The 23,077-nt window shown below is 39.4% G+C and overlaps 1 protein-coding gene across 9 annotated transcripts in view; it reads left to right on the forward strand.

Annotated features, from left to right (window-relative positions):
- The window catches only part of TFDP2 (transcription factor Dp-2), a 192,919-nt gene that overhangs the window by 24,963 nt on the left and 144,879 nt on the right, over nt 1–23,077 (forward strand). For 5 of the 9 annotated variants that reach the window (XM_044946396.2, XM_025290717.3, XM_044946404.2 and 2 more), the window contains 2 exons: nt 4,112–4,202; nt 21,685–21,791. The exons of 1 other annotated variant lie outside the window; for it this stretch is intronic. The gene's annotated coding sequence lies outside the window, so the exon portion shown is untranslated. The remainder of the gene's footprint in view (nt 1–4,111; nt 4,203–21,684; nt 21,792–23,077) is intronic. 3 more of the 9 variants (XM_044946388.2, XM_044946384.2, XM_044946385.2) reach the window with 2 other exon arrangements.

The following is a 23,077-nucleotide window of genomic DNA, read 5'->3' on the forward strand; positions in this document are numbered from 1 at the left end:
CTCCAGGCAAGAATACTGGAGTGGGTTGCCATTTCCATCTCCATTTATTATGGTTAAATACACATTAAATTTACGACTTTAACTCTTTTGTAGGACTGCCAGCATCCATATCATAACTCATTTCATCTTGTAAAACTGAAACTCCATACGCATTAAACAGTAATCCCCCATTCCCATCTCCTGTACCCTAGCACCCAGCAAACACCATTGTATTTTCTGAATCTCATTTTGCCTACTCTTAGTACTTCATAAAAGTAGAATCATTGAGTATTTGTCTTTTTTGTGATTGGCTTATTTTGCTTAGCATAATGTCCTCGGGATTCATTCATGGTGTCGCGTGAATGAATTACCTTAATGATTCCCTTCCTTTTTAAGACTGAATAATATTCCATTGTATGTATACGTGTACCATGTTTTGTTGACTTATTCTTTTGATGGTCACGATTGCTTCCATGTTTTAGCTATTGTGAATGATGCTACTGTGAACATGAATGTACAGATACTTCTTTGAGACTCTGCTTTCAGTCCTTTAGGGTATGATTCCGGAAGTGGAATGGCTGATGTATAATAATTCTGTTTTTAACTTTTGATTTTTGGGGGAACTGCCATACTATTTTAAATAGCAGCTCTACTGCTTTACATTTTGCCAACAGAGTGCAAGGATTCCACTTTCTCACCATCCTCACCACACTTACTGTTCTGTTTTTGTTTTTTTTCGATAGTAGCCATTTGGGTGAGTTGGTAGCTCACTGTAGTTTAGGTTTTTAGTACCCTATGATTATTAATGTTGAGCATCTTTCCATGGGCTTGTTGTTCAGTCACTCAGTCATGTTCAGCTGAGACCCCATGGACTGCAGCATGCCAGGCTTCTCTATTCCTCACCGTCTCCTGGAGCTCGCTCAAACTCGCGTCCATTGAGTGGGTGATTCCATCCAACCACCTCATCCTCTGTCATCTCCTTCTCATGCCTTCAGTCTTTTTCAGCACCAAGGTCTTTTTCAGTGAGTTGGCTCTTCGCATCAGATGGCCCAAGTCCTGGAACTTCAGCTTCAGCATTAGTCCTTCCAGTGAATATTCAGGGTTCATTTTCTTTAGGATTGACTGGTTTGATCTCCTTGCTGTCCAAGGGGCTCTCAAGAGTCTTCTCCAACACCACAGTTCAGAAGCATCATTTCTTTAGCACTCAGCCTTCTTTATGGTACAACTCTTAAATGTGCTTATAGGCCACTCATGTACCTTCTTTGGAGTAATATCCAGTCAGATCCTTTGCTCGTTTTCGAATTGTGTTATATGTTTTATTGTCATTGAGTTTTAGTTCTCTATGTATTTTGGGTTTTAATCCCTATCAAATTTGTGATTTGCAGATCTACTCCCCCCTCCCAGCTTCTGTGGGTTGCTCTTTTACTCTGTGCATAGAGTCTTTTGATGCTCAAAGTTTTTTAATGTTCATGATTTGTTTTTTATTTTGTTGTCTATACCTCTGGTGTCATATGCAAGAAATCATTGCCACATAAAATATTTTACAACTTTTGCCCTGTGTTTTAAAAGTTTTACAGTTTTAGGTCTTACATTCCAAATTAATTTTTAAGTCATTCAATCTAATTAGAAAATAAGATATTGTTAACTTTATTGTGATTTATTGTATCTGTTGGTTAATTTGGGAGAAGTTAGTTTGTTATGAATGGGAAAGACTAGAGATCACTTCAAGAAAATTAGAAATACTAAGGGAACATTTCACACAAAGATGAGCACAATGAAGGACAGAAATGGTATGTACCTAACAGAAGCAGAAAATATTAAGAAGAGGTGGCAAGAATACACAGAAGAATTATACAAAAAAGATCTTCACGACCCAGATAACCGCGATGGTGTGATCACTCACCTAGAGCCAGATATCCTGGAATGGGAAGTCAAGTGGGCCTTAGAAAGCATCACTACAAACAAAGCTAGTGGAGGTGATGGAATTCCAGTTGAGCTATTCCAAATCCTGGAATATGACGCTGTGAAAGTGCTGCACTCAATATGCTAGCAAATCTGGAAAACTCAGCAGTGGCCACAGGACTGGAAAAGGTCAGTTTTCCAATCCCAAAGAAAGGCAATGCCAAAGAATGCTCAAACTACTGCACAGTGGCACTCATCTCACATGCTAGTAAAGTAATGCTCAAAATTCTCCAAGCCAGGCTTCAACAGTATGTGAACTGTCAACTTCCACATGTTCAAGCTGGATTTAGAAAAGGCAGAGGAACCAGAGATCAAATTGCCAACTTCCACTGGATCATGGAAAAAGCAAGAGAGTTCCAGAAAACATATACTTCTGCTTTATTGACTATGCCAAAACCTTTGACTGTGTGGATCACAACAAACTGTGGAAAATTCTGAAAGAGATGGGAATATCAGATCACGTAACCTGCCTCTTGAGAAACCTGTATACAGGTCAGGAAGCAACCGTTAGAACTGGACATGGAACAACAGACTGGTTCCAAATAGGAAAAGGAGTACATCAAGGCTGTATGTTTTCACCCTGCTTATTTAACTTCTATGCAGAGTACATCATGAGAAATGCTGGGCTGGAGGAAGCACAGGCTGGAATCAAGATTGCCGGGAGAAATATCAATAACGTCAGATATGCAGATGACACCACCCTTATGGCAGAAAATGAAGAACTAAAGAGCCTCTTGATGAAGGTGAAACAGGAGAGTGAAAAAGTTGACTTAAAGCTCAGCATTGGGAAAACTAAAATCATGTCATCTGGTCCCATCACTTCATGGCAAATAGATGGGGAAATAGTGTCAGACTTTATTTTGGGGGGCTCCAGAATCACTCCAGATGGTGATTGCAGCCATGAATTAAAAGACACTTACTCTTTGGAAGGAAAGTTATGCCCAACCTAGACAGCATATTGAAAAGCAGAGACATTACTTTGTTAACAAAGGTCCGTCTAATCAAGGCTATGGTTTTTCCATTGGTCATGTATGGATGTGAAAGTTGGACTATAAAGAAGGCTGAGAGCTGAAGAATTGATGCTTTTGAACTGTAGTGTTGGAGAAGACTCTTGAGAGTCCCTTGGACTGCAAGGATATCCAACCAGTCCATCCTAAAGGAAATCAGTCCTGAGTATTCATTGGAATGGAGAAGGCAATGGCAACACACTCCATTACTCTTGCCTGGAAATTCCCATGGACGGAGGAGCCTGGTAGGCTGCAGTCCATGGGTCACTAAGAGTCAGACATGACTGAGCAACTTCACTTTACTTTTCGCTTTCCTGCATTGGAGAAGGAAATGGCAAGCCACTCCAGTGTTCTTGCCTTGAGAGTCCCAGGGATAGGGGAGCCTGATGGGCTGCCATCTATGGGGTCGCACAGGGTCGGACACGACTGAAGCGACTTAGCAGCATTCATTGGAAGGACTGATGCTGAAGCTGAATCTGCAAAACTTTGGCCACCGGATGCGAAGAGCTGACTCATTTGAAAAGACCCTAATGCTGGGAAAGATTGAGGGTAGGAGGAAAGGGGACGACAGAGGATGAGATGGTTGGATGGTATCACCGACTCAATGGACATGAGTTTGGGTGAACTCTGGGAGTTGGTGATGGACGGGGAGGCCTAGGGTACTGCGGTTCATGGGGTGGCAAAGAGTTGGACACGACTGAGCAACTGGACTAACTAACTTATGTAAATATAATCATGTTGCTTATATACTTTTTAACCTGTTGCTGTATTTGCAAGATTTATCCTCATTGTGGCCTGTTAATGGATTTTTATTGCCATATGATGTTGTGGATGTTACAGTACTCTCTGACAGACCTTCTCTTCCCCACCGAGCTACATGTTTTCCACCTACACAGGCTGGTTGCTTACAGCTGCATTCCTTTCTGGGAATTGCCGTTGGCCAAGGTTACACTCTGTCTAAGAGGCATCCTCTGAGAGCTAACTGAGTGAGGCAGGGATATAGTCTCCAAGCAAACTCGCCTCCATTAGGGACAACTCTGGACAACTCCTTTAGGGACAATCCCAGCTCTGGAGCTCCATGAGCATTACCTGAGGCTCTCCCTGCACCCTCATTGAACCAGTTTCTCCCCATTCTCACCTCAGCTTCCTTCACTTACTTCCAGGTGTTTCTCCTATGACCTCTTCCCAGGAAACTTCCTGCATGCTGGTCATTGGGCCTCCTCTCTTGTTTTCAAAGGAATGAGTTTAAGACAGGTTGGTATTTTCTTTCAGATGGATAGCGAATTGTGTAAGTAACCCTTCATTAAGTCAACTTTGTAGAGTGTACATGCAGTATATTCTGTGTGCTGTTTGTCAGTGCTTTGTGTATTATGTTGTATTTACTGTCTTTCTCTATTTATATGTTATCTTTGTTTTTTAAGCACTTCTTTTGATATCTGGGAACATTTGTATCTTTATTTATTTAAAAAATTAATTTTTTAATTGAACAATAATTGCTTTACAGAATTTTGTTGTCTGTCAAACCTAAACATGAATCAGCCGTAGGTATATATATGTCCCCTCCCTTTTAAACCTACGTCCCCATCCCACCCCTCTAGGTTGATACAGAGCCCTTGTTAGAGTTTCCTGAGCCATACAGCAAATTCCTGTTGGCTATCTATTTTACATATGGTAATATAAGTTTCCATGTTACTCTTTCTGTACATCTCACCCTCTCCTCACCTCTCCCCATGTCCATAAGTCTATTCTCTTTGTTTCTCCATTGCTGCCCTGTAAATAAATTTTTCAGTATCATTTTTCTAGATTCTGTATATATGCATTAGAATACGATATTTCTCTTTCTGACTAACTTCACTCAGTATAATAGGTTCTAGGTTCATCCATCTCATTAGAACGGACTCAAATGCTTTCCTTTTTATGGCAGTTCAGTTCAGTTCAGATCAGTTACTCAGTCGTGTCTGACGCTTTGGGACCCCATGGACTGCAGCACGCCAGGCTTCCCTGTCTATCACCAATTCCTGGAGCTTTCTCAAACTCATGTCCATTCAGTCGGTGATGCCATCCAGCCATCTCATCCTCTGTCGTCCCCTTCTTCTCTCGCCTTCAATCTTTCCCAGCATCAGGGTATTTTCCAATGAGTCAGTTCTTCACATCAGGTGGCCAAAATATTGAAGTTTCAGCTTCAGTATCAGTCCTTCCAGTGAATATTCAGGACTGATTGCCTTTAGGATGTACTGGTTGGATCTCCTTGCAGTCCAAGGGACTCTCAAGAGTCTTCTCCAATACCATAGTTCAAAAGCATCAATTCTTTCATGCTCAGCTTTCTTTATAGTCCAACTCTCACATTCATTCGTGACTACTGGAAAAACTAGCTTTGACTAGACAGACCTTTGTTGGCAAAGTTATGTCTGTGCTTTTTAATATGCTGTCTGGGTTGGTCATAACTTGTCTTTCAAGAAGCAAACATCTTTTAATTTCATGGCTCAGTAATATTCCATTGTGTATATGTACCAAAGTTCTTTATCCATTCATCTGTCAACGGACATTTACTTTACTTCCATGTCCTAGCTATTGTAAATAGTTCTGTAGTGAAAAATGGGATGCCTGGGTCTTTTTCAATTTCGATTTCCTCAGGGTATATGCCTAGGAGTGGGATTGCTAGGTAAGGAGCAGCGGCTGCGCTTTGCTGGAGCAGCCATGAAGAGATACCCCACGTCCAAGGTAAGAGAAACCCAAATAAGATGGTAGATGTTGCAAGAGGGCATCAGAGGGCAGACAAACTGAAACCGTAATCACAGAAAAGTAGTGAATCTAATCACACTAGGACCACAGCCTTGTCTAACTCAATGAAACTAAGCCATGCCCGTGGGGTCACCGAAGACGGGCGGGTCATGGTGGAGAGGTCTGACAGAATGTGGTCCACTGGAGAAGGGAATGGCAAACCACTTCAGTATTCTTGCCTTGAGAACCCCATGAACAGTATGAAAAGGCAAAATGATAGGATACTGAAAGAGGAACTCCCCAGGTCAGTAGGGGCCCAGTATGCTCCTGGAGATCAGTGGAGAAATAACTCCAGAAAGAATGAAGGGATGGAGCCAAAGCAAAAACAATACCCAGTTGTGGATGTGACTGGTGATAGAAGCAAGGCCCAATGCTGTAAAGAGTAATATTGCATAGGAACCTGGAATGTCAGGTCCATGAATCAAGGCAAATTGGAAGTGGTCAAACAGGAGATGGCAAGAGTGAATGTCGACATTCTAGGAATCAGCAAACTAAAATGCACTGGAATGGGTGAATTTAACTCAGATGACCATTATATCTACTACTGTGGGCAGGAATCCCTTAGAATAAATGGAGTAGCCATCACGGTCAAAAAAAGAGTCTGAAATGCAGTACTTGGATGCAATCTCAAAAACGACAGAAGGATCTCCCTTCATTTCTCAGGCAAACCATTCAATATCACAGTAATCCAAGTCTATGCCCCAACCAGTAACACTGAAGAAGCTGAAGTGGAACGGTTCTATGAAGACCTCTAAGACCTTATAGAACTAACACCCAAAAAAGATGTCCTTTTCATTATAGGGGACTGGAATGCAAAAGTAGGAAGTCAAGAAACACCTGGAGTAACAGGCAAATTTGGCCTTGGAATACAGAATGAAGCAGGGCAAAGACTAATAGAGTTTTGCCAAGAAAATGCACTGGTCGTAGCAAACACCCTCTTCCAACAACACCAGAGAAGACTGTACACATGGACATCACCAGATGGTCAACACCGAAATCAGACTGATGATATTCTTTGGAGCCAAAGATGGAGAAGCTCTATACAGTCAGCAAAAACAAGACCAGGAGCTGACTGTGGCTCAGATCATGAACTCCTTATTGCAAAATTCAGACTGAAATTGAAGAAAGAAGGGAAAACCACTAGACCATTCAGGTATGACCTAAATCAAATCCCTTATGATTATACAGTGGAGGTGAGAAATAGATTTAAGGGACTAGATCTGATAGATAGAGTGCCTGATGAACTATGGTTGGAGGTTCATGACATTGTATAGGAGGAAGGGAGCAAGACCATCCCCATGGAAAAGAAATGCAAAAAAGCAAAGTGGCTGTCTGAGGAGGCCTTACAAATAGCTGTGAAAAGAAGAGAAGTGAAAAGCAAAGGAGAGAAAAGGAAAGATATAAGCATCTGAATGCAGAGTTCCAAAGAATAGCGAAAAGAGATAAGACAGCCTTCCTCAGCTATCAATGCAAAGAAATAGAGGAAAACAACAGAATGGGAAAGACTAGAGATCTCTTCAAGAAAATTAGAGATACCAAGAGAACAATTCATGCGAAGATGGGCTCAATAAAGGCCAGAAATGGTATGGACCTAACAGAAGCAGAAGATATTAAGAAGAGGTGGCAGGAATACACAGAAGAACTATACGAAAAAGATCTTCACGCACAAGATAATCACGATGGTGTGATCACTGACCTAGAGCCAGACATCCTGGAATGTGAAGTCAAGTGCACCTTAGAAAGCATCACTATGAGCAAAGCTCGTGGAGGTGATGGAATTCCAGTTGAGTTATTTCAAATCCTGAAAGATGATGCTGTGAAAGTGCTGCACTCAATATGGCAGCAAATTTGGAAAACTCAGCAGTGGCCACAGGACTGGAAAAGGGCAGTTTTCATTCTAATCCCAAAGAAAGGCAATGCCAAAGAATGCTCAAACTACTGCACAATTGCACTCATCTCACACACTAGTAAAGTAATGCTCAAAATTCTCCAAGCCAGGCTTCAGCAATATGTGAACCATGGACTTCAGAAGTTCAAGCTGGTTTTAGAAAAGGCAGAGGAACCAGAGATCAAATTGTCAACATCCGCTGGATCATCAGAAAAGCAAGGGAGTTCCAGAAAAACATCTATTTCTGCTTTATTGACTATGCCAAAGCCTTTGACTCTGTGGATCACAATAAACTGTGGAAAATTCTTCAAGAGATGGGAATACCAGACCACCTGACCTGCCTCTTGAGAAACCTGTATGCAGGTCAGTTAGAACTGGACATGAAACAACAGACTGGTTCCAAATAGGAAAAGGAGTGCGTCAAGGCTGTATATTGTCACCCTGCTTATTTAACTTCTGTGCAGAGTACATCATGAGAAACGCTGGGCTGGAAGAAGCACAAGCTGAAATCAAGATTGCTGGGTGAAATATCAATAACCTCAGATATGCAGATGACACCACCCTTATGACAGAAAATGAAGAGGAACTAAAAATTAGCCTCTTGATGAAAGTGAAAGTGGAGAATGAAAAAGTTAGCTTAAAGCTCAACATTCAGAAAATGAAGATCATGTCATCTGGTCCCATCACTTCATGGGAAATAAATGTGGAAACAGTGGAAACAGTGTCAGACTTTATTTTGGGGGGCTCCAATATCACTGCTGATGGTGACTGCAGCCATGAAATTAAAAGATGCTTACTCCTTGGAAGGAAAGTTATGACCAACCTAGATAGCATATTCAAAAGCAGACACGTTACTTTGCCAACAAAGGTTCGTCTAGTCAAGGCTATGGTTTTTCCTGTGGTCATGTATGGATGTGAGAGTTGGACTGTGAAGAAGGCTGAGCACTGAAGAATTGATGCTTTTGAACTGTGGTGTTGGAGAAGACTCTTGAGAGTCCCTTGGACTGCAAGGAGATCCAACCAGTCCATTCTGAAGGAGATCAGCCCTGGGATTTCTTTGGAAGGAATGATGCTAAAACTGAAACTCCAGTACTTTGGCCACCTCATGGGAAGAGTTGACTCATTGGAAAAGACTCTGATGCTGGGAGGGATTGGGGGCAGGAGGAGAAGGGGACAACAGAGGAAGAGATGGCTGGATGGCATCACTGGCTGGATGGCATCACTGACTTGATGGACGTGAGTCTAAATGAACTCTGGGAGTTAATGATGGACAGGGAGGCCTGGCGTGCTGCAATTCATGGGATCGCAAAGAGTCGGACACGCCTGAGTGAGTGAACTGAACTGAACTCAACTGATGGTGGTTTTATTCCTAGTTTTTTAAGGAATCTCTATACCATCTTCCATAGTGGCTCTATCAATTTACATCCCCTCTGACAGGGCAAGAGGGTTCCCTTTTCTCCACACCCTCTCCAGCATTTATTGTTTGTAGAGTTTTTGTTGATGGCCATTCTGACCGGTGTGAAGTGATAGCTCATTGTAGTTTTGATTTGCATTTCTGTAATAAGAGCGATGTTCAGCAAGCATCTTTTCATGTGTTTGTTAGCCATCTGTATGTCTTCTTTCGAGAAATGTCTGTTTAGTTCTTTTTCCCACTTTTTGATTGGGTTGTTTGTTTTTCTGGTATTAAATTGTATGAGCTGCTTGTATAGTTTGGAAGTTAATCCTTTGTCAGTTGTTTCATCTGCTATCCTTTTCTCCCATTCTGAGGGTTGTCTGTTCACCTTGGTTATAGTTTCCTTTGCCATGCAAAAGCTTTTAAGTTTAATCAGTTCCCACTTGTTTACGTCTGTTTTTATTTATTTTACTGTAGAAGGTTCTTACTTTGATTTATGTCAAGTGTTCTGCCTATGTTTTCCTCTAAGAATTTTGTAGTTTCTGGTCTTACATTTAGGTGTTTAAGCCATTTTGAGTTTATCTTTGTGTATGGTGTTAGGAAGTGTTCTAATTTGATTCTTTTGCATGTAGCTGTCCAGTTTTCCCAGCACCATTTATTGAAGAGGCTGTCTTTGCCCCATTGTATATTCTTGCCTCCTTTGTCAAAAATAAGGCACCCATAGGTGCATAGGTTTATTTTTGGGCTTTCTATCTTGTTCTATTGGTCTATATTTCTGTTTTTATACCAGTATCATGCCATCTTGATGACTATAGCTTTGTAGTATAATCTGGTCAGGAAGGTTGATTCCTCCAGCCCCATTCTTCTTTCTCAAGACTGCTTTGGCTATTCAGGGTCTTTTGTGTTTCCATGTGAATTGTGAAGTGTTTTGTTTCACAACTGACAATTTCAAAATTGACAAACCTTTGGCCAGACTTATCAAGTGAAAAAGAGAGAAGAATCAAATCAACAAAATTAGAAATGAAAAAGGAGAGAGTATAGCAGATAATGCAGAAATACAAAGGATCATAAGAGACTATTATCAACAACTATATGGCAATAAAATGGATAACCTGGAAGAAATGGACAGATTCTTAGAAACGTTCAGCCTTCCAAGACTGTACCAGGAAGAAATAGAAATTATGAACAACCCAGTTACAAGCACTGAAATTGAAGCTGTGATTAAAAAATCTCCCAAAAAGCAAAAGCCCAGGACCAGATGGCTTCACAGGAGAATTCTGTCAAACACTTAGAAAAGAGCTAATGCCTATCCTTCTAAAACTCTTAGAAAATTGCCGAGGCAGGAACACTTCCAAACTCATTCTACAAGGCCACCATCGCCCCGATACCAAAACTAGACAAAGACAACGCACAAAAAAGAAAACTGCAGGCCAATATAATATCCCTGATGAACATAGATGAAAAAATCTTTAACAAAATTTTAGCAAACAGAATTCAGCAACACAGCAAAAATCTCATACACCATGATCAAGTTGGATTTATTGCAGGCATGGAAGGATTCTTTGATATATGCAAATCAGTCAATGTGATAAACCATATTCACAAATTTAAAGATACAAACCATATGATAATCTCAATAGATGAAGAAAAAGACTTTGAAAAAATTCAGCACCCATTTATGATTAAAACTCTTCAAAAAATGGGAATAGAAGGAACCTACCTCAACATAGTAAAGGCCATATGTGATTAGCCTACAGCAAGTATTATTCTCAATGGTGAAAAACTGAAAGCATTCCTCCTAAGATCAGGAACAAGACAAGGGTGTCCATTTTCACCACCATTATTCAACATAGTTCTAGAAGTCCTAGCTACAGCAATCAGAGAAGAAAAAGAAAAGGAATCCAGATCGGAAAAGAAGTAAAGCTCTCACTGTTTGCAGAGACATGATACTGTACATAGAAAACCCTAAACATAGTATCAGAAAGTTGCTAGAGCTAATCAGTGAATTTAGCAAAGTTTCAGGATACAAAATCAATACACAGAAATCATTTGAATTTGTATATACTAACAATGAAAAATCAGAAAGAGAAATTAAGCAATCAATCCCATTCACCATTGCAACAAAAAGAATTAAATATCTCGGAATAAACTTACCTAAGGAGACAAAAGAACTGTACACAGAAACTACAAGACACTTGCGAAAGAAATTAAAGATGACATAAACAGATGGAGAGATATCCCAATAGGAATAATCAGTGTTGTGAAAATGACTATACTGCCAAACACAAGCTACAGATTCAATGCGATCCCTATCAAACTACCAATGTATCTTTATTTTAATGGCATCATTTATGTTAGTAATTTTTATAGTGCCCTTAATCTTTTCTCTTACTTTACTTTTCAGCCAGTTTTAAATGGTATCATTTGACTTTTACCTATTAACTATATAACAGTCAGTGATCTTATTACAGAGGATGAGATGGCTGGATGGCATCACTGACTCGATGGACATGAGTTTGAGTGAACTCCAGGAGTTGGTGATAGACAGGGAGGCCTGGAGTGCTATGATTCATGGGGTCACAAAGAGTCAAACATGACTGAGCGACTGAACTGAACTGAACTGATCTTATTCTACTTTCCTACTTTTCTCTCCTCTTACCTGCCAGTGTTTTTAAGAATTTTTTGCTCTCTGCACAGCTGGAGGGATCTCACTTCTTTGACTAGCAACTCAGGCCATGGCAGTGAAATCCCGAATCCTAACCACTAGGCCACCAGGGAACTCTCCTTCCAGTTTCTAGTTGCATTCTTTTGTCTTTGGCAGAAAAGATAATGTTTGACTTCAATCTTATTTTAGTTTTACCTCTACAATTGAATATCTAGCATGTTCGCTGTTTGTCTTGCAAAATTTACCCAGGCATGTTTTCGAAAGATGTAGCTCATTCTCCAACAGTTTGTTCAGAAGGGGTGCACGTTGATAGTATTTCCATTCAAACTATTTTTTTTCTAGTTATATTGGAGTTTTACCAAGAGAACGCACTGTAGCAGACACCCTCTTCCAACAACACCAGAGACGACTCTACACATGGACATCACCAGATGGTCAATACCGCAGTCAGATTGATTATATTCTTTGGAGCCAAAGATGGAGAAGCTCTATACAGTCAGCAAAAACAAGACTGGGAGCTGACCTTGGCTCAGATCCTGAACTCCTTATTGCCAAATTCAGACTTAAATTGAAGAAAGTAGGGGAAACCACTAGACCATTCAGGTATGACTTAAATCAAATCCCTTATGATTATACAGTGGAAGTGAGAAATAGATTTAAGGGACTAGATCTGATAGAGTGCCTGATGAACTATGGATGGAGGTTTGTGACATTGTACAGGAGAGAGGAATCAAGACCATCCCCAAGAAAAAGAAAGGCAAAAAAGCAAAATGGCTGTCTGAGGGGGCCTGACAAATAGCTGTGAAAGGAAGAGAAGCAAAAAGCAAAGGAGTAAAAGAAAGATATACCCATTTGAATGCAGAGTTCCAAAGAATAGCAAAGAGAGATAAGAAAGCCTTCCTCAGTGATAAATGCAAAGAAATAGAGGAAAACAACAGAATGCGAAAGACTAGAGATCTCTTCAATAAAATCAGAGATACCAAGGGAACATTTCATGCAAGATGGGCTCGATAAAGGACAGAAATGGTATGGACCTAGCAGAAGGAGAAGATATTAAGAAGAGGTGGCAAGGATACACAGAAGAACTGTATAAAAAAAGATCTTCACGACCCAGATAATCACGATGGTGTGATCACTCACTTAGAGCCAGACATCCTGGAATGTGAAGTCAAGTGGGCCTTAGAAAGCATAACTATGAACAAAGCTAGTGGAGGTGATGGAATTCCAGTTGAGCTATTCCAAATCCTGAAAGATGATGCTGTGAAAGTGCTGCACTCAATATGCCACCAAATCTGGAAAACTCAGCAGTGGCCACAGGACTGGAAAAGGTCAGTTTTCATTCCAATTCCAAAGGAAGGAAATGTCAATGTTAAATCTACTACACAGTGGCACTCATCTCACACGCTAGCAAAGTAATGCTCAAAATTCTCGAAGCCAGGCTTCAACAGTACGTGAACTGTGAACTTCCAGATGTTCAAGCTGGATTTAGAAAAGGCAGAGGAACCAGAGATGAAATTGCTAACATCTGCTGGATCATAAAAAAAGCAAGAGAGTTCCGGAAAAAAAATCTACCTTTGCTTTATTGACTATGCCAAGGCCTTTGACTTTGTGGATCACAACAAACTGTGGAAAATTCTGAAAGAGATGGGAGTACCAGACCACCTGACCTGCCTCCTGAGAAATCTGTATGCAGGTCAAGAAGCAACAGTTAGGACTGTACATGGAACAATAGACTGGTTCCAAATCAGGCAAGGAGTATGTCAAGGCCGTATATTGTCACCCTACTTATTTAACTTACATACAGAGTACATCATTCGAAATGCTGGGCTGGATGAAGAACAAGCTGGAATCAAGATTGCTGGGAGAAATGTCAATAATGTCAGATATGCAGATGACACCACCCTTATAGCAGAAAACAAAGAAGAACTAAAGAGCCTCTTGATGAAAGGGAAAGAGGAGAGTGAAAAAGCCAGCTTAAAACTCAGCATTCAGAAAACTAAGATCATGGCATCCGGTCCCATCACTTCGTGGCAAATAGATGGGGAAACAGTGAGAGACTTTTTTTTTTTTGGCTCCAAAACCACTGCAGGTGATAACTGAAGCCATGAAATTAAAAGACACTTGCTCCTTGGAAGGAAAGTTATGACCAACCTAGATAGCATATTAAAAAACAGAGACACTACTTTGCCAACAAAGGTCCATCTCGTCAAGGCTATGGTTTTTCTTGTCGTCATGTATGGATATGACAGTTGGACTATAATGAAAGATGAGCACCGCAGAATTGATGCTTTTGAAATGTGTTGTTGGAGAAGACTCTTGAGAGTCTCTTGGACTGCAAGGAGATCCAAGCAGTCCATCCTAAAGGAGATCAATCCTGAGTGTTCATTGAAAGGACTGATGTTGAAGCTGAAACTCCAATCCTTTGGCCACCTGATGTGAAGAGCTGACTCATTTGAAAAGACCCTGATGCTGGGGAAAGATTGAGGGCAGGAGGAGAAGGGAATGACAGAAGATGAGATGGTTGGATGGCGTCACCGACTGAATGGAGATGAGTGTGAGTAGACTCTGGGAGTTGGTGATTGACAGGGAATCCTGGTGTGCTGTGGTCCATGGGGTCACGAAAAGTTGGACACGGCTGAGCCACTGAACTGAACTGATCTGAATCGACATATAACATTGTGTGAGTGTAATGGTGCACAATATACAAGTTTATGTTGCAAAATGATGACCATGTATCAGTTTATCAGTTCATAGAAGTAAAAACATGTAGTTCTTGTGATGAGGACTGTAAGATGTACTCTTTTAAGCAGATTTCAGATACGCAAAGAGGGTTAAGTGTAGTCACCATGCAGCACATTCTATCCCTGAACTTACTTGTCTTATAACTAGAAGTTTGTGCCTTTGACCATCTTCACCCAATTTCCCCTTCCCAGCAGCCATTAATCTGCTCTCTTTTTCTATGAGTCCAGTTTTTTTTTTAAGATTCGAGACCTAAGTGAGATCGTACAGTATTTGTCTTTCTCTGTTTGATTTATTTTGCTTAGGATAATACTCTGACAGTGCATCTGTGTTATTGCAAATGACGGGAGTTCTTTCTTTTTTATGGTCGAATGATATTCCATTGTGTCTGTGCCAGATTTTATTTCTCCATTCATCCCTTAGTGCCCCCTGAGTTTGTTTCCACATCTTGGTTGTTATAAATAATGCTGCAGTGAGCATGGGGGTGCAGATATCTCTTTGAGAGAGTTATTTTGCTACCTTCAGACACATACCCAGAAGTGGAATTGCTGATCATATGGTAGTTCTATTTTTAATTTTTTTGAGGAACCTTCATGCCGTTTTCCATAGGGACTGCACCAATTTACATTCCCACCAACAGTACATGAGGGTTCTTTTTTCTCTACATCCTTGCCAACACTTAGACAATAGGTGTTGTAACAGGTGTGAGGTGATACCTCGTTTTGGTTTTGATTTGCATTTCCTTGATGTCTGGTATTGTTGAGCAACTTTTTGTATACCTCTTGATCGTTTGTGTGTCGTCTTGACCCATTTTTTAATCTGGTTACTTGGATTTTTTTGTTTTGCTATTGTATGAGTTCTTTTTTTTAATTTGGTTCTGTGCAGTCTTTGTTGCGGCAGTCGGGGTCTTTGTTGCATCATGAAGTCTCGTTGCAGCACACAGACTTTCTAGTTGTGACACGTGGGCTCAGTTGCTCTCAGGCATGTGGGAATCTTACTTCCCTGACCAGGGATCGAACCTGTGCCCTGTGCATTGCAAGGCAGATTCTTAACCAGTGGACCACCAGGAAAGTCCCTGAATTGTGTGTGTTCTTTATATATTTTAGATATTAACTTACCAGATAAATGATTTGCGCAATGATGATTTCCTTTGCTTTGTAAAGTTTTTAGTCTAGTATAGTCACACTTGTTTATTTTTGCTTTTGTTGCCTTTGCTTTTGGCATCAGGTCGAAAAAAATTATTGCCAAGACCAGTATCAAGGAGCTTATCCCCAAAGTTGTTTTTTGATGTCCCTGGAACTTGAAGTACAGTTTGGCAGGATATAATATCCTTGGTTCACATTTTATTTTCTTTACATTTCTTGAAAATACTGTTTTCTTGCTTTATATATTATTTTTGAGTCGTTTGGTATGGTCTGCTTCCCTTGCCTTTGTAGATTATCTTTTTGTCTGAATGCACCAGAGTGTTTTGTTTCTTTTTTCCTTTAAACAATATTACAAGGATATGTGTTATAGTTGCTCATTCTGGGTCAATTTTCCTAAGTATCTGGTAGGCCTTTTAAACATGTAGATTCGGGTCTTTTATTTCTGGGCAGTTTTCCTGTTTCATAGTTTTAGTGCTGATTCATTGCTTTGAGTTTCTTCATCAGGGACACCAGTGATGTTCTGTCACTTTTACCTGTCATTTCGTCAGCCAATTTCTCTCTGATTATTTTGTTTCTTAATTTCACTTTTATTCTCTTTATTGTTTTTCTCCTTACCTTCAACATCCTTTATTAGTTTTCATTAAAATCTGTTCCCCCGCCGTGTGCCATTTAATTTAGCTTTCATTTTTCAGTGATTTTATGTGATGATTTTTCCTGCAGTTTACTACAGTCAACTGTATTTAATATCTTTGCTGTTTTTTTATTCCAGTTTTATTGAGATGTAATTAACATACACTGCTATATAAGTTTAAGGTACACAGCAAAATGGTTTGACTACACCGGTAAACGCGTAAAACCTATTAGTTTTTTAGGGCTGCCATAAAAAAGTGCCACACACTGGGTGGCTTATAGCAACAGGAATTGATTCTCTCACTGTTCTGCACACTAGATGTCTGAGTCGAGGTGGTGGCGGGACCACCCTCCCTCTGATGCCAAAGGAAGGAGCCTTCCTTGCCTTTTTCAGCTTCTGGTATCCCTGGCATTTCTCAACTGTGGCAGCATGCATCCAATCTTTACCTCTCTCTTCATCTGGCCAACTTCCTGTTGTGTCTTTTATCTTTTCTCTTTTAAGAACAGGAGTCATATTGGGTTAGGGCTCACCCTAATGCCAGTAGGTTGAGGAACTAAGATCATGCCGTGTCATGGCCAAAAGATAAAGTAAAATGGGATTGGTAAACATTTAGAAAAGTACATTGTGTTTTTTAGGGGAATCGGCACAAATACATGTAAGAAAAACTTAAAAAGGTTTAGAAACTGTGCTGTTTTCTTCACCAGTTGCTTCTTTTTGTTTGGCCCCATTTTTCTTTTCTTATTGGTCTCTTGGGTGAGTTGAACGTTTTATGCTGACATAGTTTTTTGTACAATACTGTATCTGTAAATTACACGAATTCCCAAATGATGTTTTAAAACCTCATCTAGCCTATTGTGATGTATCAAGTTAAGGATACATATTAACAGTTGTATTACTTATCTGGAGCTACAGTTATCTGGAAACAGGGCTTTGCTAAAGAGCATATTGGTAACATGGATCTAATCCATGCAGTCATTGTACGTAAACTGAATAATGTTTTAAAATTTGGCTAGTACACCACTTGATTAAAGAGCCTTTCTATTAGATTTTTGGCAGGATCTTGAAATGTGATGTTGTTCTAAATTTGGGTAATCTCTGATGTTGCTTCTTTGGAGAGGGCAGAAATAAGTTTTCTTAGACTTTTGTTTTCCGTAATTAAGAACAAATAATAAATGTTACCTGTGAAAATATTTGAAACAAAAGTATCCCTTCGGTTTTATTGTGGAAGCTTACAAGCTTCCAGATAAGAACATATCATTAATTCAGTTTTGCCAGGGAATGAGGAAGGGATTCTGTTTCAGTGAATTTACTTGTCAAAATGTAATAATATGTCTACTTTTCCTTACTATTAATCTGCCAGCTGTCAGTTACTTAATGTACTTGTCTATAGGCCTAGCCCATTTGTCCCTGTTATGCACATCCTTTCTACCGAGTATAGTTGGCTTGAAGCCTGAAAATTGAGATAAGCAAATTTTGTAAGAATTTTATGTTAAATAAAATCAAGCAGGTGAAACAAGGCCTATGTCCTTGAGTTACTAGGTTCGTAAAAGCTAATTTGAGAGTGGTGGGCTTTTTTTTGCTTCTTGCTGAACTTTGAGTTTTACTCCAGCAGAATAAGGTGCTTGTTAGATAATTGAATTGTGGATGATGAATATATACTTACCAGGCGTAGTCAAGAAATGAGTATTTCAGTTTCCAAAGAATTACAGATTGTCATATGTGATATTGCCGGTTTATAAAAATTAGAAAGCACATAATTTTTACTTAATCTTTAGTAAATGTAACTTAATATCCCTGGTTCAGAGGTTTTAGCTCTTAAAATTTTCCCAAGGCTTCCATTAATTTATGTTTGTGTTTATTTATTTTGGGCTGCGCTGGGTCTTTGTTGCTCTGCTTGGCTTTCTCTAGTTGCTGTGAGCGGGGGCCACTCTTCAGTTCTAGTGTACAGGCTTTTCACTGCGGTGGCTTCTCTTGTTGCGGAACACATGCTTAGTTGCTCTGCACTATTTGGGACCCTCCCAGACCAGGGGTTGACCCCGTGTCCCCAGCATTGGCAGGTGAATTCTTAACTACCATGGAAGTCTGGTTTCCCGCTAATTTAATTAAAAAGAAAAGAAAAAAGTAGTATCCTGCATGATTGGGCTTCCAGCTGTATCTCTCCATCTTGTTCCGTCTTGCCCTTTGTTTTCAGGTACATAGGTCTTCTTCAGCTCCTCGAACTAGCCATGTGTTTTTCTTCCTCTGAGCATTTTCTGGTAATGTTTGCACCCTCTGGCTGTGAGTCCCCTTCTCTGCCGTTGGTTTGTTCCATTTGTCTGTTGAGCTTAGTTCAAACTTCCTCAGAGGAATCTTCTCTAAAACCACCAGGGTTCCAGACCCTTAGTGTTCCTGCTTCCTTTGTATCTTTGCTTCTGTAGCACTGCTTATTGTATATTGTCATCACATAGTTAATTGGGGAGTTCATTGCTGAATGTCTGCCTTTAGAGTTAAAATTTAGGCTCCATGAAGGCAGAGACTGTCACTGTTTCTCGAAGCATCTTTAATGCTCAGCCTATTGTTTGACATGCAGCAGGCTGTCAGTATTTGTTGAATAAGTGAACCAAATGAGTAGTGCTCATATAACACTATTCAGTATTTCCCCGCACATATGTAGAAGCTGTTAAAAGTTGTTATTGATTACTGGTAGTGTTAACTAGTTTTTACCATTGTGGAGAGTCCTGGGTAAAAGCTTATGTACACCCAGACAGAATTTTTTTTTTTTTTCAATTAAAAAAATGAGCAATGATGCAGGTTGTGAGGGAGGTCCAAGAGGGAAAGATGTGTGTGTACATATAGCTGATTCACTTTGTTGTGCAGAGGAGACTAACACAACATTGTAACGCAGCTATACCCCAATTTAAAAAGTGAATAATGAGCATTAAAGCAATTATCTTTTTTTTTTTTAAAGTGTAAGATGTTGATGGTTCCTTAGAAGAGCAGCTTTTAGTAAATAATTCTTTATAAATTTCCCTCTTGGCTACTGTTCTTTTCACCTTCAACATCAGTGAAATTAAATATATTCTATTATAAAAACTTTTCCCGTAGCATTTTTTGGAATTAGTGAACACAGGTATAATGCCAACCCCAAAACACTTCATGATAGGAGAGTGACCAACATTCTGCTCTTTTGGATGTGTGAACGCGCTCAGCATTTGTGTCTTCCCATTTTCTGCTGCCAGATCATACTAAATGAGATTATCATTTTTTTATAAGCATGAAAATAAATAAAATACCGAGTACATAATTTAATGAATATTACTTTTTTGAAACTTATGATTCTTTTATTGTTAATTTTTATTGGTGTATAGTTGCTTTACAATGTTGTGTTGTTTTCTGCTGTACAGCAAAGTGAATCAGCCGTGTGTGTGTGTGTGTGTGTATCTCCTCTCTTTTTTAGATTTCATTCCCATTTAGATCACCACAGAGCACTGGGTAGAATATTACTTAAAAAGCAAACACAAAACAAATATTTCTTGCGTTCCAACCAGGTGTCAGACACTGGATGTATGATAAGTGAAAAGACAGAGGGTCCCTGCCCTCATGTGATTCACCCTTTAGTTGTAGAGATGGCCCACAATCTGATTATCACACAAATAAATAGATAATGACAACCAGATGTGTCCTTGGAAAGGAGAAAGTAGGGGAGCATTATTAAGTAGAGACCCCTAACCCAGTCTCTGTAGTGGGAGAATTACAGTTGCCCAGAGAAAGTGACATTTGAGAGATCTGAAGGAAGGAGACTTCAGTTCAGTTCAGTTCGGTCGCTCAGTCATGTCCGACTCTTTGCGACCCCATGAATTGCAGCACTCCAGGCCTCCCTGACCATCACCCAACTCCCAGAGTTCACTCAGACTCAGCGTCCATCGAGTCGGTGATGCTATCTCATCCTCTGTTGTCCCCTCCTCCTCCTGCTCCCAATCCCTCCCAGCATTAGAGTCTTTTCCAATGAGTCAACTCTTCGCATGAGGTGGCCAGAGTACTGGAGTTTCAGCTTTAGCATCATTCTTTCCAAAGAAATCCCAGGGCTGATCTCCTTCAGAATGGATTGGTTGAATTTCCTTGCAGTTCAAGGGACTCTCAAGAGTCTTCTCTTAATGCCTGGGAAAAACTCCAGGCAGAGAGAACAGCAGGCAGAGGCTCAGAGACAGGAGGAGCATGCCTTTGAGGAACAGACAGGAACGCCAGTGGACGTAGATGAGAGAAGGGTGTGGGAAAGTGGTTCAGCACAAAGCTGATGAAGTGATCAGATGAGACACTGAGGACTGAGTCATTACAGTGTGATTATTGTCACCAGTATAAAAATGTAGGAAATCTAATTGTCCACCAGCAGAGGACTGGTGGTATAAGTTACAGTGTAAACAATGTAAAGAAATATTATATAGCTGTAAAAAGGGAGGAAGTTTACTACCTAATCAGAAGAATAAAGAATTGTAGGTTTCATATTGAAATTTAGAAATAGAAAGAACCTTTAAAAAAGGGGAAAAACTTGACCCAATGATGTATGATTTGTCCTATATGAAAAGAATTATTTTGGTAAAGTAAGTTTTCCTTCTTTATATGGATTTATTGTGATAATTACTTATTTTGTCATGTTTTCAAGGTAAAATATATTTTATAAAGTAGCATAGTAGTTTAGAATATGTCCACTGGGCTGAGATCCTGGGTTGATATTCTGGCATTGCCATTTGCACAGCTGGTTAACTGGGCAAATTAATTCAACTTTTTAAAGCTTAGTTTTGTCATTTGTAAAATGTGAACAGTACTAATATTTATCTGATAGAGTTTCAGTATGAATTGAATGAGAGAATATATGTGAATCACTTAGATAGGCTCATCACCTAAGAAAAAAGTTGTATACTGTCACTTCCTATGCAAGTATCTTCTAATTAATCCCCTTTATCAAAAGTCAGAGTGCAAAAAGGGAATACTGAAGAAAGTTACATCAAAAGCAACTCTGTAGTTGCATTTCAGAGATGGAATTATAGCTGCTATTTGTTACCTGTCTTATTGTTGTGTATATTTTCCAAACTTTGAAACATGAGCATATATTTAAAATTACTACCATCTTCCATTTAAGTATGCTTTGTCTTCTGTTTCAGCTTGTTTTGCTGAAATTTTAATTTTTAGGAACAGCCTTTTCAGCAGTGTTAGAAAGTCTGCAAATCTCATTTCAAGAGACGTTAGTTCAGTAAATGTATTCATAATTATTTTTGCTTTCCTCCTTATATTTTGATTAATGTTGTACCAATTTAAAAGGCTTTGTACCCACAGCTGCTAAGTTGTGATTGGAAGGGAAAGGGGCTTCCTTTTTGAGACCATCTGTGGGAGTTGCATTGTCTGAGTCTGACAAGAGATCATGGCAGATGGTGAGGTCACTGAGATTGACTTTTTGAGCTTGACATAATGTGCTCATGAAGGTGGAAGAAGAAATCCGACTTATTTTTTTAACCAACAGGAGAACATGGTGACAGGAAGAAGTGTACAGTTGTTGAGTCTGGATGAAGCATAATGCATCAGTGCACATGACTGGTTTAATCTTTGACAATCGCCAGTACTGCCAAGGTAGCTGTCTGTTGAAACATTCGGTGCTGTGTTTATTTACTTTCTAGACCCTTGGTTTAAGTCATATGTTGCAAATAACATTTAGATTAAAGACAGTGTAGAAAAAAAGACAAAAAGTTTTAAAGATACTTAGAAATGTATATTTTTAAATCGAAAGGTTATAGGCTGTCACTCAAAACCAGTGCAGCATACTTCATTTTTAATTGAATGAAGATCTCTGTCATAGTCACATGTCTTTTTATAACATTTATCTTAATGTAATTTTATATAATTTAAATTACACTTGAAGGTTTATGCTTACTGTTTCATCTATTAGGAGCTCTGTAGTGTCTGGATTAGTATTTTGCTCATAGTGTGTGTTCAGTAAATGTTGGCTAGGTAGATAAATTAATGAATGAAGTTAATTGCTGGCTCTTTGTTAATTTTAGATGAGTTTTTTTTTTTTTTTTTTTAACCACAATTACATGCTTTTTTCCCCCCACTTTGAAATTGGATTTATGTTGTGGTCTTTATCACTTCTACTATGTGTGAATTATGTATTATTTATTTTGGAAGAAGAAACCTTAATTTGTCATGAGAAGTCAGTGAGCCATTTTTTCCTTAACATTAATGAGTACTTTTGCTAGGCAGTGTCCAAATTATTTTCCACGTCTTGACTCATTTAATTAAGTAGATGTATTGTGCTACTACTCTTTTGTAGATGAAGACATTGAAGTACAATGATGTTAATATAAATGTGCTTAAGATACTCATGTACTTTGGCTCTATTTCAAACATTTATCATTTAGGTAACATTTAGAAGTTACAGTTTGTGCTTACCTCTGGTGAGAAGATGCAAAGGGAATACTAAACAGAATTATGTTTTGTCTTATTAAGCTCAGTTACTGAAGCTAAGATGTGTTTTTATTGGTCACTTCTTGTTACTGTGTGTTGAAATAATAACACCTTGTTAATTTCTTGTTGTTTGCATGAGTAACAGTGCCACTCACTAACCCAGTCCTTAGGAAATATAATCCCGAATGGAACACTGAGTATAATAAGGAAGCAGATGCTCAGAGACAAGGAGCTGTAACCATTACAGCCATACTCTGAAAATGAAGAAATGGGAGAGAGGGGAAAAGGGCATTTAGCTGAATCTGGTAGCCCAGCCTAACAATGACTACTTATATTTCATTGACCAGAATTAATGTCATGGCCAACCCATCTGGGAGGGAGACAGAAGGTAGTAGTTTAGTTGGGCATATTGCTGGTTTGGTGAATGAGATGGGATTTCAGGAATATTTATC

Source organism: Bubalus bubalis, chromosome 1, assembly GCF_019923935.1.
Source record: "Bubalus bubalis isolate 160015118507 breed Murrah chromosome 1, NDDB_SH_1, whole genome shotgun sequence".
NCBI classification, from domain to species: Eukaryota; Metazoa; Chordata; class Mammalia; order Artiodactyla; family Bovidae; genus Bubalus; species Bubalus bubalis.